The sequence below is a fragment of the Nannospalax galili genome, unplaced genomic scaffold (assembly GCF_000622305.1).
Source record: "Nannospalax galili isolate Female #2095 unplaced genomic scaffold, S.galili_v1.0 scaffold914, whole genome shotgun sequence".
Lineage (NCBI taxonomy): Eukaryota > Metazoa > Chordata > Mammalia > Rodentia > Spalacidae > Nannospalax > Nannospalax galili.
This window is the reverse complement of record NW_008335360.1, coordinates 558,408-574,532: the sequence shown is the minus strand read 5'-3', so window position 1 is coordinate 574,532 and position 16,125 is coordinate 558,408.

Genomic DNA, 16,125 nt, shown 5'->3' with positions numbered 1-16,125 from the left:
CCAGTTAACATGATCGTTAGTATAAGGCTGTACAATATGAAAAGGATCCATACCAAAATATCTACGACTGTGGTCCCGACCATTAATTATTAAATCAGCTACTGCATCATAGTATGGAAGCAACACCCTTTTAGGGGAAGCAGGTAAATGTATCCATATAAGAGGATGAGCAGGCTCTTGCCAAAGAAGACCCGTGGGTTATAACTGAGTATTAAAAATCATGAGCCATAAAGGTTTACAATAATCAACATTAGTAACAAATTGATTAGCAATTGCTTCCTCAACTCTGCGTATAGCAACTCTAGCCTCCTCAGTAAGTTCCCTGGATGAATTTGGCTTTGCATCCCCTAAGGATGTCAAAGAGGGGCTTCAAGTCGCCAGTAGTCAATTTTAAGTAAGGACGTAGCCAATTATTATCACCCAATAGCTTCTGGGAATCATTCAAAGTTTGCAATTTATCAAGTCTAAAAATAGCCTTTTGATTAGTTATCCTTTGTCCATCAATCTGAAAACCTAAATAAGAAAAAAGGATCTTGCATTTGCACCTTCTCAGGAGCAATTTGCAAACCCGAATCCAACAAATCAAATTCCATTTGAGCAAAACATTGCAACACCGCTTCTCCTGATGCACCTGCTATCAGGATATCATCCATATAATGAATTATGTACATGGAAGGCCAAAGACTTCTAGTATTTTGAAGAGCTGCAGCTACAAATTTCTGACAAAGAGTAGGGCTATTGGCCATCCCTTGAGGCAAAACCTTCCACTGATACCTTTTCATAGGCTCTCTAAAATTAATAGAAGGAAGGCTAAAAGCAAAGCATTTATGATCATCAGGATATAAAGGAATAGTGAAAAAACAATTGTTAAGATCTAATATTATCTTAAAATATCCTTGCGGTATAGCAAATGGTGAGGGCAAGCCTGGCTGCAACACCCCCATAAGAACCATAGTAGAATTAATTGCTCTTAAATCTTGCAGTAACCTCCATTTTCCTGACTTCTTTTTAATAACAAATATGGGCGTGTTCCATGGAGAACAAGTCTCTTCAATGCGCCCTGCCTCAAATTGTTCCTGCACCAAACGAGTGACTGCTGCCAACTTCTCTGCTGTGAGCGTCCATTGATCTACCCAAACAGGATCCTAAAGGTGACAACCGTCCATTTTTTAACTTTTTAAATTTTTTACCAGGGCTGTATCCTTGAGCAAGCATCTGTGCAGTAACAACATCGTTTGGACTACACATAACAATTTCCATTTGCAAAAGCAAATCTCTTCCCCATAGGTTTACTGGTAAATAAGGAACTACAAAAGGCTTAATCAAACCAGAATTATTCATGGAATCCTTCCAAGTGAGAAATTTTGAACTCTGTTTGGGGTTATGGCTCTGTCCTATACCTTTTAAATTAGTCAAAGTCTCCACCGTGGGCCAGGCTGCAGGCCAGGCCTCAGCAGAAATAATAGTAACATCAGCTCCAGTATCAATAAGACCATCAAATTTTTTTCCATCAAGCCATAAAGTTAATGTAGGCTTTCTATGTGTAATAGCTTGAATCCAATAGGCATCAGAAGAACCAAAATTCTTATTACCTCTACTTTTATTTTGAACAAAGCGACCAGATTTAACCAGAGGTACCAAAATTATTTGAGCAAAGCGTTCCCCCTGGGGAATAGTGACTATAGTGTCAACAGCTTGGGCTATGATTCTAATTTCTCCAGTATAATCTGCATCAATTATTCCAGGCACAACAGATAAGCCTTTTAGGGTGGTACTACCTCGCCCTAATATTAGCCCACAAGTATCTTTGGGTAGTGGTCCATAAATTCCAGTCCCTATGGTCTGAACTCCCATCTCTGGAGTTAATACTGTGTGGGAGGAGGAACTGAGGTCCAGTCCTGCGCTTCCTGGGGTTGCTCTGCAGAGGCTAGAAACGGATTGTTGCTGTTGGCAGGAATGAGATTGACTGCCCCAAATGCTTGTTTCGGGGCCTGGGGCTGGCCCCTCCACCAGTTTCCCTGAAGAGGAAGTAGAGGTCTCCCTTCAATATCAGTCTTAGATTTACAATCTCGGATCCAATGTCTCCCTTCCTACACCTGGGACATAACCGAGGACTCTTCCCATCATCAGTCTTCTGCTGAACATTATTTGCCTTGCAATCCAGAGAAAAATGCCCATTCTTACCACACTTAAAACATTTCTTAGCTCTATGCTTCTCAGTCAAAAACTCCTTTACTGTCTGTCCATTGAAAGCTGCTGCCATAGCAAGCCCTTGCTAATAAGACAGCCCTATGTCTGAACACAGGCGAATATAGCCAGTCAAATCCGTCTTTTTCCTATAAGGTCTAATGGCTGCCTGGCAGGCAGGTGCATTAACATTTTCAAATATCCTTTCTGCTGTGGTCATTAGCTGATGAACAAAATCTGCAAATGCCTCATCAGACCCCTGCTTGACTGAAGTGAGGGAAGTTCCCAGGTCCCCTTTAACTGGAAGCTTTCTCCATGCCTTCAGAGCAGCAGCTCGAATTTGCGCATAAAGGCCTGCATCATAATGCGTCTGTTGTTCATTAGTCTCATACTCACCTCCACCTATCAACATATCAAAACCCCATGCATTTCCAGATTGTTGATTCCTCCTAGCTGTCTCCTTACAATTGTCATAATACTCTGATTTCCATAACAAATAATCACCTCCATTAAGGACTGCCTTCACCAGTTGATTCCAATCATTAGGAGTTAGCCAATTTTCAGATTCACCTTCTATAATAGCCACAGTAAACGGAGCTGTAGCTCCATACTGAGACACAGCAAGCTTTAACTCTTTGATCAATGGAAACTGAAATCCTTTATGATGTCGCCATGCCTGTCTCTGGTCATCCACTGTTTCTGTTACAGGAAAAACCTCCATATGGAAAGAAAACCTATCAGGGCCATCGAAACTTTCCTTATACGAATGAAGGCCAGGCCCCCCAGGAACAGGGCGAGCTCTGTTTCCATCCATATTCCTTTACCCATAACAGCCTCATTACCATTATCTAAGCTAAGCTTTTGCAACTTAAGCATCAGCGCCTGACGCATCTCTTCTTGCTTAATGCATTTAAGTATCAATGACTGATGTGCCTCCTCCAACTTAATGTCCTCCTGTAACTGCTCCATCTGTCCTCTCAATCCTGGTCTAGGATCTATTGCCGCCATGACAGTTGGAACAGGTGGTATGCTATAGGAAGGAGGAGGAGGTCACAAAACCTGCCTCTCACGGCCATTTTGAGGTCCATCCTCAGCTGTACTAACCACCCCCTCTCTCACAGCCTCTGTGCCATCTGTGTCCAGGACTGGACAAGTGGCTTCTGACAAAAGAGCCTCTGGTAAAATAGGATAGATACAAACATGCTCCTGTTTAAGCTCCTGGGCATCATCCTCTCAATCTCCCTTTCCTTTGACTAACTCTGAGGACTCCTTTTTCAAGGACTCCTTTCTTGAACTTTGAACAGAACTCTCGTCTTCATTATCCAGAGAAATTAAGTCAGGAGGCGCTTCTCAATTCTGACTTAGAACTAGTCTTAAAAATTTCCTCAGCTCGAGCAATTGCTGTCACTACAGGCTCATGTACATCTCTACTATCTATTAACTCCTTAATCAAATTCCAATAAGAAAAAGCAGTAACTGAGACCTGTCCTGGTTCAAACACTTTATAAAATTCTTGTAATGCATCTCCCACTCTTCTCCATCTGTTTACATCTATAACCCCCTCTTGGGGAAACCATGGGCAGATGTCTTTCACAAAATCAAAGAAATGAAATAAATCCTCAGTTGTAACCTTTACTCCTCTTGCCTGTGAAGCTTCTTTTAACTGTATTACATATTTCTGATGCTGACTTAATTCTTGCCCCATGATTGAACGACCAACTTACCTGTCGGCTCAGTCACAGCAGGCTACCACGACGTCTCCGAACTATTTGAGCGGGTGCGCACCCTTTCTTCCTTTTTTCATCGTTGGACCCTCACATTGTCCCCCAGTATCCAGCCCCACGTTGGGTGCCATGCTGTGGTAGGCCACCCCGCAATGTGACTCAGTTCCATCCTGCAGAACTTCCATGAAGTACCTGGATGGGGGGGTGGGGCCGTGGATGAGGCAAACGACAAGAGAAATGGAGACAAGACAGGAGTCTGACCAAGTCTCGTTTATTGAAGCTCAAGCATTAGTTTTTATAGAGAATGAGAACAAAGGAACACAGACTGCAAACCATTACATCAGTCAGGGCATGAGGGCTCTGACGCACATTAAGGGAGGAATCTCTGATTATAGAAGAATAGAACCGTATGCTGGAAAGGAGAGCAAGGCCGTGGGCCAAGGCTATCTAGCAAGGCTATCTGGCCCCGGCTTCAAGCCAAGGTTTTGGGCCAAGGTTGTGAGCCCTGGCTGTGAGCCAAGGCCATGGGTCCTGGCTGCCTGCCAGGGTTTCCAGGCCAAGGCTGCGGGCAGAATGGAAAGCTGCCAGCTCAGGCCTGTCAGCAGTTTTGAGAGGTAGCTGAGACTAGGTTGAACCTCAGGCTCCCAGGCTCCCAACAGTTGAATTTTGATAATAAAAAAATATTATTCTTTGCAATGAATTTAGATTGTATTCAGACCTGCTTCCCCCATCTTCATCATCACTATAACCACACCTTACCCTCTCTCTCATACCCACTAACTTTATATCTTCTATTTGAAAACAAAAACCCCATCCATCTTACAAAACACATCTGAGCTGAAAGCACAGGATAGAGCCCTCCATAACTGCAGCATAGATAGCAGAGGTGCCCACAAGGCCCTGCCCCTTCCTGCTGGTTAGTGGGTAGAGCAGGTGGGGGTGTATGTTTATTTCTTTAATGCTATAGCAGGACAAGGTGGGAGGAAGAAAGTTCTCAGAAGCAGAAGAGACAGAAGTGTGATAATGGAGAGAAATGTGGTGAATATAATCACAATACAGTGCACATATGTATGATAGAGTCAACAAATAAAAAAATAATCGTTGTTTTTCATTTTCTGTTCTCAATTTCACTGGCATTATGGACCACACAAACCCTACTGGACTCCATCCTTCTAAATTTTTTAGGATCAACTATATCATTTAGTCTATGATTAATTTTTTAAAACTATTTTAAATTTTTTGTTTTGTTTTCTTTTGGGTATTTTAGAGATAGGATCTCCCTGGAGCCACAGGTGGCCTGGATCTTACAGAGATCCACCTGCCTCTGCCTTTGAGTGGTGAGATTAAAGGGCTGTGCCACCATATCCAGGTATAATTTATTTAATTATCTATTTATTTTTAATGTGCTTGAGTGTATTGCTTGCACGTATGTAAGTACACCCATGTCATGAAATGCCTGTGGAAGTCATAAGAAGGAACTGGAGTTATGGATGGTTGTTAGCTGCCATGTGGATGCTGGGAGACAAACCCAGGTCTTCTTTGAGAGCAGCCAGTGGTCTTAACTGCTGTGAGCCATCTCCTCTGCTCCAGTCTATGGTTAATTTTCACAAGGTTTCACAAACATTTGATAATATGGAAATCTAGGAAATTTACTTTTTTCCTACACATTTGCCAATTTTTCTACTGTATTCTATTTTTGCAAATTTTAATTTTTGCTTTGTTTATTTTCCTCTTTCTATAAACTATTAGGTTGTCTTAAAGTTCTCATTTAGGATATTTTGCAAAGTATGGTCATTGTTTGAGAGTTTCATACAACATATTCTGATCATAGTCAGAACCCTTCCATTCCCTAGCCTGTGTTACTACCCCATCCAGCTTCATCTTCAACATTATCATTTTTCCTATCTTCTTTTCAATGATCTCTCAGTCTAATATGTGCTTTTCGAATGCTCTCGTGTGTTCAAGACCGGTCAACCTACTAAGTGTGTCATCATTACAGAAAACTGACTCTCCTCCTAATTCACCAACATGTCTTCATCCAGGGCTGGGTTTTCTGCCTGCCTCTGCCATTCACACTGGGGCCCTGTCTGGCTTGGGATTACACAATTTTGTTTTGCATTATCATTCCAAAATTTTATATTTCTTCTTTGTAAAACTGATTAAATTTCATGCTATGTTTTAAGGCTATAATATCTACCATTTAATCATTAGTTTTCTCCTTTTGTTTTACAAAGTATGATTTTCCTCTTTTTCTAGCATTTTCATGTTTTATTTTTCCTATGTTAATTCTTAAATTACATGCATATTTTTCATATTTTCACCTTAGGAACAAGAATTCCTGAGTTATTAGCTTAATGCAAATGAAAATTTAAAGTTTACAAAATTATGATTTGTTTTAGAATATTATACATTTCACTACTTTCTATATTTTTATTGCTGGTAGGTGTTCTTTGCTTTTGAATATAGTTCAGACTCTATGCAGTGTTATCTCATTTCATTATCATATTTTATTGTCTGACATATGTTCCTATGTTTCTCTTTACTTCTACATTACTTTCCCAGTGTGTTTCTTGAGTGATTTTTCAGTTCTGAAGTTGATCTGTAATTTGTGTGCTGGCTCCATAAGCAATTTTTACTAGGGGGAGGGCAGCAAAATATGCTTTCCTTGTGTTAGAAGCCTGATTTTCCTCATACTCTGTCCTCTGTCTTCTGAAAGCTCTGATTCTCTAGTAAGGCATGTTTTCCTTTTGAACTTTCAAAGTTACTATGTTATATACATTGTTTCTTCTAGTTACTCTTTACATTTCATTTGTGCAGTTTGGACAGTCTGTGTTATAAGTTAAAATTTATATTTATTCAGGTTTTATTCTCTATTTAATTTTAACTTGAAATATATATTTCAGTTTCATAAATTTGTCAATCATTGTATCTTCAAATATTAGTTCTTAGCACTTCTTTTACTTTCTGTTAATTCATTACACTTGTTTACAGTCCCTTTAAAATTCGTATGCTCTATTCTTAATTCTAGATGTTCTGACTCATTTGTTTCAATAAGGTCATTCATAATCAATTTTTTCAAATCTCTGGATCAGCTTTGTTCAATTTATTATAAAAATCATTAAGTATATAGTATAATTTCAGTTACTTTAAAATCATTTCTAGAATTTTATTTTGATCTTTTCATATGAATTCATATCACTGGAAAAATTTCTCTGTTCATCTGCTTATAGCAGGGTTTGAATTCGTTGAAGTCATACTGTGTTCATCTGCTTATAGCAGGGTTTGAATTCACTGAAGTTGTATGATGGCTGAATCTAACTCCAAAATCTGGTATCCATGGGATCTTTTTCTGCTCTTTGCTGGATATATATTTTCCCTTTGGTATGTAATTTTTATTCATTACTTTTTCATTCGACAACAAAGGTTTTATATGAAAACAGTTAGCTAGTTAGTTGTTCGTTAATTATACTTAAAAACCATATTAGACTTTTTCATTAGAGAGCAAGGGTTTTGTATGAAAACATATTAGTTTCGTTAGTTAGTTAGTTAGTTAGTTAGTTAGTTAGTTAGTTATACTTAAAAACCGTATTCGAGACTGATCTAACCCCAGTTTGTTTTTTAGTATTTTTAATTCTCATCCTACTTCTGAGCCAGACATATCTTGAGTTAAAGATCTGTCTCCAGGGACCTTTCCTTCCAAGGGCCATACGTTTTTAGAAGTATTTCCCCTGTGTGGACCCTTGGAATTTAATCTTTACCTTTCCAGGATATTGTGACTGCCAATACACTTGCGTATTTTTCAGGTGTGTTTGTATGACATATTTATTTCATGAATAAATTACTGAAATTATCATTATCAAGGGTTGATTTAACTTCTGTCCAATAAAATACTATTATAAAAACTCACAAACTGCAAATTTATCTCTCTAGGGTGGTAGGTACCTTTTGTGACTCTTCTTCATTTTACCATGTACATTTTTGCTTTGTATTCTTGAGACAGGGTATCAGAAGCTGCCTATGCAGATCCTCCTGCTTCAGTCTTCCAAGTCCCAGGAATCACAGCCTCTGTTACCAGGTCAGACGTTCAATTGGTTAATACATCTTTACTTTTAGTTTGTGACTTTTGTTGACTGCAAATGGAGTCTGTACTTATATATTTTATCCTTCAGACCTTTAAGCACAGTCTATCTTGTCTTTTTCTTGTCTACCATTTTTCCCTTGAGAGAGCAGCTGGCTAGCTCGAATATCATAACTTTGAATCTGATGTGCCGCTTTCTTTCTCTGCATACTCAAAGATATTTCCTTTCTTGTAGGTTTACCGCTCACCTTGACTAGCTAAAAGTACGTTAAAGAGTATTTCATCTTTCTAAACTAATGATGGTTCAGAATCTCCAGTTTAACATTTTCCTTAATTTTTCTTGATGTCAGAATAATTTTGGAGAGAAGAAAGGATGTGGTGGGTAGCGGATGGAGATAAGGCAGGAAAAGGAGGGACTTTGATCATAGACCAATACGTATATGAAATTGTTGAAGGATAAATAATTTCAAAACATTTATTGGGATTTTAATTAGTGTTTTTTTTTTTTTGTATTGCTGAAGTTACATTTTCCATTTAGTTAGTCTTACAATTCATTTACTCCTGAAATGTCTAGTATGCTCTTTCTATATGTGTGGGAGCTGCAGAGATGGGCCAATTGTAAGAGCAGAGGACTCCAGATTTGTGTCTTGATCCCACATGGTTGCGAATAATCAGCCATGAATCCATTTCCAGGGGATCTGACAACCGCTCTGACTTATTCTGGTGTTTCCTGTACGTGGTAGACTTACACTCATGTAGACAAAACACAATCATAAAATTTAAAAAAGAGTATGTGAAAATTTATTTTCTGAGGACTCCATGAGAATGGGTTTCTTATTATTTTGTATTTCTGTCATGCAGTCCTCTATTCCTTTTCTGTGACTGTCAATGTTTGCGGTGAATTTAAAAATGTACATAAAGGATTTTAAATCCTTATTAAATGTATCTTTCTTCAGAATATATCATTTTGCAACAAATATTTAATGAAGGGCATTTAAATTCTGAAGCGAATTTTATGTAAATTCAAAGTTGGCTTGAGATATCTATATGAATCCCTTGATTTTATTTCAAATCATTTTGTGATATAGAGTGTTGGAGCTCAGTTTGTATATTTGGTGTTCAGTGACTTGAACTGTAACATCAACTCCACAACATGAATGCAAACTAGGGCTCAGTTCAACTTGCTCCTGTACCTTCATCTAGTCCAGGGACCAAACCATGGAAACAGTGCAACCCAAATTCAGGCTGAATCTTCTCACCTTACTTAACCCAATTATGAAAATCCCTCTTTCGCATACCGACAGTCTCACAAATCTAGAAAATCCCTCATTGAGATTCCCTTTCAAGAAGGCCATTACAAATTGTTTAATCTTGATGGTTAAAGCTAATCGTTACACACAGTGTCTTCAGACAATAGTAATGTGCTACTGTAACACTCCTCAGATGAGAACTCTGACATAGGCTTCATTAAGACTTGTAGACAGAGCTCCATTTCTTTCTGACCTCTGTAAAGGGAAATCTGTTTTCTGCACATGACAGAAAACAAAAATCATGCTCTCCTTTTTCTCATTCACCTTTCTGTCTCCAAGAACTAGTGCAGAATCCCAAATAACTGGGTGACAGCCTCCCCTTCTGTTTTTCACATATCTTAATGTTAGGCCATTCTTCTTTATTTCAACTGCAGTAGGGAAATTATCATGCATAAAATTTTGTACTTGTTTCACAGTGATTCTGTATTATATTTTAATTTTGCAGTTGCAATTGTCCTTCTGTTGACCTATACTCATGGTGTTTGCTTTGGTAGCCTCTACTGTTCTCAACATCTTTTATGATTCTCCTTTTATCATTTCTGTGTGTCTTTATGACTTCATCTTTCTTACCCTACCTGCTGTGATTCTTGCATTGTGTTATTGATGTCACAGCATGTATAAATGTTTTCTGACTTGAGTAGTTATATTTCTTCAGAAAGCACTTCCTGGGAAGCATAGGCCCTGGTGCTGTCTGTTTCAACTGAAAATGTATTCCTATATTTGGAAATTATTGATTTTTTTATTCTGTACTAATGATTAAATGGAAAAAAGAATGCTCGGATAAGTTATGACTCTGCTATCTTTTTCTGTGAATGTTTAATAAAATGACTCTAAGACCTAAGTGAAAATTATGGTGTAAGGAACCACATCTGTTTTGTTCTATTTGACAAGGATTTATCAAATCTATAGGTTGATTTTCCAGACTGCCAGATTTTCTCTTTCCCAACTCATTTAAATAGATTCACAGTATGAAAATTCCTCACCCCCAATCTGTTGCAACTAAGTTTCTTATTGGAGAAAGGAGAATTCTTGTGCACTAATGAGAATGTAGAATATCCCAACCATTTTGGAAGATAGTATAGAGGTTTCTAGAAACATTAAAAATAGAACTAATCTATTTATGTTTCTTATGGATATATATCCTCTCAAATGAAATTATCATCTTGTAAAAATGTCCAGAACCCCAATATTCATATAAGATTCCTCACAATAGTCAAGGTATAGAAAACCTGCTTTTGTATTTCACAGGTAGACCAAAAATATTTGCTATCCATATATAATGTTTTAATTTCAGAAATAAATATAATCTTTGCATCAATTACATCACAGGAAAGTTTGGAGGACTTTGTGTTAAGTGAAGTAAACCAGACAACAGAAAGAAAAGCACTGCTTATCTCATTTATATTCAGAATCTTAGAAAAACAAATCTAAAGACAAATTACCAAGCAGTGGTAGGCAAGTACTGAGAAGGGTGGGAGGCACAGGTTTGAAGAGAGAAAAATTCAGCTGTTTTTGATGAACAAGTATAGCTATCCAATGTACACCATGAGGAATGTGGGATTCATACTAAATGATAGATTTTTGCTGCTCATACTGCAAAATTTAAAAAGGATAATTAACATAAAAATATGGGCAGGTTAATTCCCTACAATACTGATATTTTAACTATTTATACATACCCAATAACATCCTGCTGTATACTTCAAACATTAAAAATAATTAATAGCAAATTTAGATTAGATATTATTACCACAAGTTTAAAAACCATTTAGAGATGGAAATTGGTAGAATTACTTTTTACACAAGAAGAGATTCCTTCTGACCATTTCCCTTTATCAAGATGTTGATAGAGATAGTACAGCTATTGCTACTGTTTTCTACTTCCTAAATGGTTTTCAGTTTCTGTGGTGTTTAGTCAATACAGAGCAATGGTTAAGACCTCATCATGTACTCCATTTCTAGAAGCATGACTCATATTTGAATGCTTTCAGTATCAGATATGGGGTGAACCTAACCTCAAGGTATAAAGGACAGAACTGAAGGTGGGAGGAGGTAACTTTTTTTTAATATTTTATTTATTATTTTTTATTTTTATATGTATGCATGTATTGCCTACTTGTAGGTAGGTGCACCCATGTCGGTCAATGCCCGCAGAGGACAGAAGAGGCCATTGGATACCCTGGAACTGGAGTTTTGGGAAGTTGTTAGCTGCCATGTGGGTGCTGGGATTCAAACCTGGGTCTTCTGCAAGAACAACGTGTTCTTAACCACCGAGCCATCTCTCCAGCCCCAGGAGGAGGTAACTTTTAAGACTGGACAACAGAGAGATAAAATAACTAGATCATATAGAAACAAAGATTCAGCTGAAACCTGTGGTATATATTACCTAAACACTTATTTCTTCTAAGTGAGTGTTTTCAATTTTATTTTCATCCTCTTGAACTCTGAGCTCCATTTCCACTTCTGAGCCAGGATGAGGGCAATATACACAGAACAAACATCTTTATATTCCTTTTTACATGGTGAAATATTTCAGGAAGAATATTACTTTGAAGTCCTTTGCCTGTGTGTGTATGAATGGGTAGTTTTAATTATCTTCCATCAAATTTATGTGAGAGCAGCTGGAACTACAGGTCAGTCATCGAGCCCTTGCATTTTTTGCATGAGGCTTGGGTTTAATCTGTAGTACTGCAGCAACAGAACAACACAAATCAAAACAAAATAAATCAAAACTGAAGCATAAGAGAGAAAGAATGTATTAGTATCTGGCAATGTGATTTATAGTAGTCCTCCTTGGTAACATTTTACAGTAGTTTCCTTTAAACGTATCCTCATAAAATGAGATCTATAAGTAATTAATGGCTACTGAGGGACAGAGAATCAGTTTTCTCCAGGGAGCAGCTCTGTGATAGGTTATGTCTTCCCAAATAATCAGCTCTAAACACATGTACACACAGGAACAACTAAAAGGACTTAATAGATTTTAGTGTATGTGTGTGTTTCTGTCTGTCTGTCTGTCTGCCTGTGCCACCAGAGAAAAGGTCATGCAGTTGATATGGATGGAGGGAGACTTGGGATTAGTTGAAGGAAAAAGGGGAAAGATACAAATCCAATATAAAATTCTCACAAAAAATGAAATAAAATATTGGTATTTTAATGTGCATCTGGTTATTGTCTATTTGCGTATTTTGTTTTCCTTTTAATTGATGTTACTCTCTCGGAAAGTGAAACCAGCCTGTGTCATCTATACCTTGTATGCTAGTTAATATGTAAATTTCAAATTATGTTCCTTCCTGAAATCTAAAACTACTTTGTGAAGTATGATATTTATCCATTGCACTTATTAATATACTTATTTACTCCAGGCAAAGAGAGAAGAAATGTGGCTATTTTTAAAAGATGTGATAAAATGTGCTGGTGAAAGTCTATTAGTATTTCATTTTTTCATCATTGAAAACAGACTTTCATGAGAACGCTCTAGGCTGAAATATTTACATTCTTATATTAAATAGCCGACATATTTAACCCTTTATCAAAAAAGGAACAATTTCACTTGACATTAGCATGTAATAGAAAATACATAAAAATTAATCAAGTAATAGAAATCAGTTCTATCATGTTTAAAGATAATATTGAAAATATCATGAGTGCCAGATGTGGTGGTGCATGCCTTTAATCCCAGCGCTGGGGAGGCAGAGGCAGGCAGATCTCTGTGAATTCAAGGCCAGCCTGATCTACATAGTGAGTTCCACATTATGAGTTCTACATAGTGAGGAAGGAAGGAAGGAAGGAAGGAAGGAAGGGAGGAAGGGGGGGAAAGGAAAAGAGAAGAAAATCATGAGCAAAATAGAGTTATCTAATATTTTATTCTGTCTCAAGTTAGTTCAAGTTAGTTTCACAAGGACAAAAATTATTTTGTGAATAAGAAGGTGAAACTTATACAACCATGGCTTTTATTAATCTCCGTTATCTTCTTCTTGGTGATTAAGTGTAAAATCAGATCATGGCTATGACCTCTTCATTTATCTGTAACCTATTCAAAATACACAACAAACCTTGAATGCTTCATTCTTGCATATATTAGATTTTAAAATATCAAAAAATATCATTTTATTCTCACCTTGATGTAACCATAATATTCTTTTTGTAGCATATCAAAATTTCACACATTTCTGATGAATGAGAGCTCGTACTCCTCAAGGCTATTATTTCTCTGAATTTCTATTCTATGATTGAAAGTTTGTAGACATTGCTTTGACTGTCATAAGGACAAATTCAGAATTAATTTGGTTATATCTATTCTCCTGCTTTACTCTGAGGGTTACAGGGAAAACATCTACATTGCCCAATTGAAGTTATTCATCTCAGGATGTTATTGGTTTCCTTAGTTTGTTTTCTGTGTTTTGTAGCCCTTCACTTTATTACCAAAAGCTATTGGGTTTTTTTTTCTTTTTAGAACATGATATATGCTCCAGAAAAGACTACATTATAGAACCAAAATAAGTCTCAATAGTTTATTTAAACTGAAAATATAACCACGATACAATAAAGCTAGATATTACCAACAGCCACTAAATTTATGCAAGAAAAATGCGGGGAAATAAAAGTTTACTTCTCCATTTTGACATTGGCACATAGTTGTACAATGTAAGGGTACTCGTTTGGGCATTTCTGACTATTTGGATAAAGGTAACTCATCACAAGCACTTCTGTCACAGTTGCTTTTCCTTTCCCTGTACTGTTCCTCTTTATCCCATTACATATTCCTGATGGTCCTGTTAATTTTCATATACATTTATGAATCCATATGTGAGACAAATGCTGAGGTTTTCCCATTTCTAAGACTGGCTTATTTCACTTAACATCATAATCTCCAGTTCCATTTTTTTCTTCTTTTTTTTTCCTGAAAATATCTATTCTACTTTGTTTTCCTGTTTCTGTGATAAACAACATAATTAAAAGGAACTTGGTGAGGAAAGGGTCTATTTTCAGCTACTGAGGGAAGTCAGGACAGGAACTCAGTGTAAGAACCTAAATCAAAAACATGGAGGGATGCAGCTTACTGCAACTCATTGGCTCATGCTGAGCTAGCTTTCTTATACATCTCAGGTTCACCTACTTATGAATGGTGCTGCCCACACTAGATATGACTCTCCCACATCAAACATCAATCAAGGATCAAGGCACTCTCTCAAAGATATTGCCATAGATCTATATGCTAAAAGGATATTCTTTATTTGTGGTTCCCTCTTCCCACATGACATTGGTTGTGTCAACTTGAAAATATAAACAAACCAGTAAAATGACACAATGCCCCATTTACAGGTGGATAATCCATGGTCATTTGTCCTTTGCAGTTAGGCCTACTGTAAGTCTCCATGTTAGCTACCGTCTACAACAGAAAGAAGCTTCTCTGATGAAGGGCAAGAGCTGCACTAATCTACAGGTATAAGGATAAGTATTGAGATGGCAAGTTAATACTATGTCCATTTAGGAAATAATAACAGAAAATTCTCCCTTAGGAATTATGACCCCCCCCCAAGTCACGGGTTATTGATCAGGTTTTTAGTACTAGCTATGAGTTTCTTACTGGGTAGTAGGGCTTAAATCTATGAAGAATCTGCTGGTTGCCCACTTAGTACTCACATCACTATTGCATCAATGAGCATACCTTGCCAGGCTGGTTATAAAACTTAAAGGGTTCAGAGATGGTTAAGTCTATTTATGACTTGCATTCCTGAGATAAATATTTTTAGATGACCTGATTTGTTTTTAATATCTGTGAAATAACTGTAAAACTCAAATTTTTATCACCAAATGAACTGAAACATCAAAATATTATGTATCAAATGTATGATTGAATATTTAGAGGGAAATTAATAACAACTATCATTTATAATTTTCATTTAGATTGTCTAAGGGAGAATGTGAAATTTTCCCATCAATTTTGAAAAACATTACAGATAGCTTAGAGAACACTAACATTTGAGAAGTGATGTAGATATCTAAGGAAAGTACTATGGGTAGCACACTAACAATAGCTCACTCTAAGAAAGCATACTAGAGGGGTTGGAAAATCTAACAATGGACAATTTCCTGAATATGATTTAAATTCAAGCTGTCCCAAATAGGTCATAGTGGCTTCTTAAATAGTTAAAGTCTCTTGTATTCTTTTACCTCATTTGCAAGCCTTTACTTTAAGTATATTGAGGATCTCTGTGAACTTAGATTTTCACAAGGAAGTAGTAATAAATTGATTTATGCTCTTAATCAATTAGTGTGCTTACCCTCAGAAAACCCAACAGCTCAAGGCTCCAATTGTATGTCTACTGTGTTAAATGAGGTGTGCAGACTCTTCAACACTTCCCCTTTGCAGAGAATTCCCTATAAGCTTAAAGCAGATGGATTGATGGAATATTTTAATCAAACACCCAAACAGATGGCAAGACAAATTTGTCATCAGTGAACCACAACATTAGAACAAATTGATACCTTTGTTTAGTTTGTCTACTGGGATGTTAGTCAGTCGTCAGCAGATGTCTTTCCTCTGAAGTACCCAGGAGAGAATCTAAAATTAGATTTCTCTTATACGTCTGTATAATAACAAGATGTACTATAGCCTCGTGTAGTTTGAGAGGTTTGTGCTTTTTAATTTTGTTTTCTTTTATTTGTATTTTGTTTATTTGTTTGTTTATTGAGGAAGTGCCTCCATGCAGTGCCAGTTGGCCTGGAACTTGCTATGTAGACCAGGCTGGCCTTCATTTCACAGAGATCCTTCTGTTTCTGTCACACAAGTGCTGGAATAAAAGTCATGTTCCACCACACT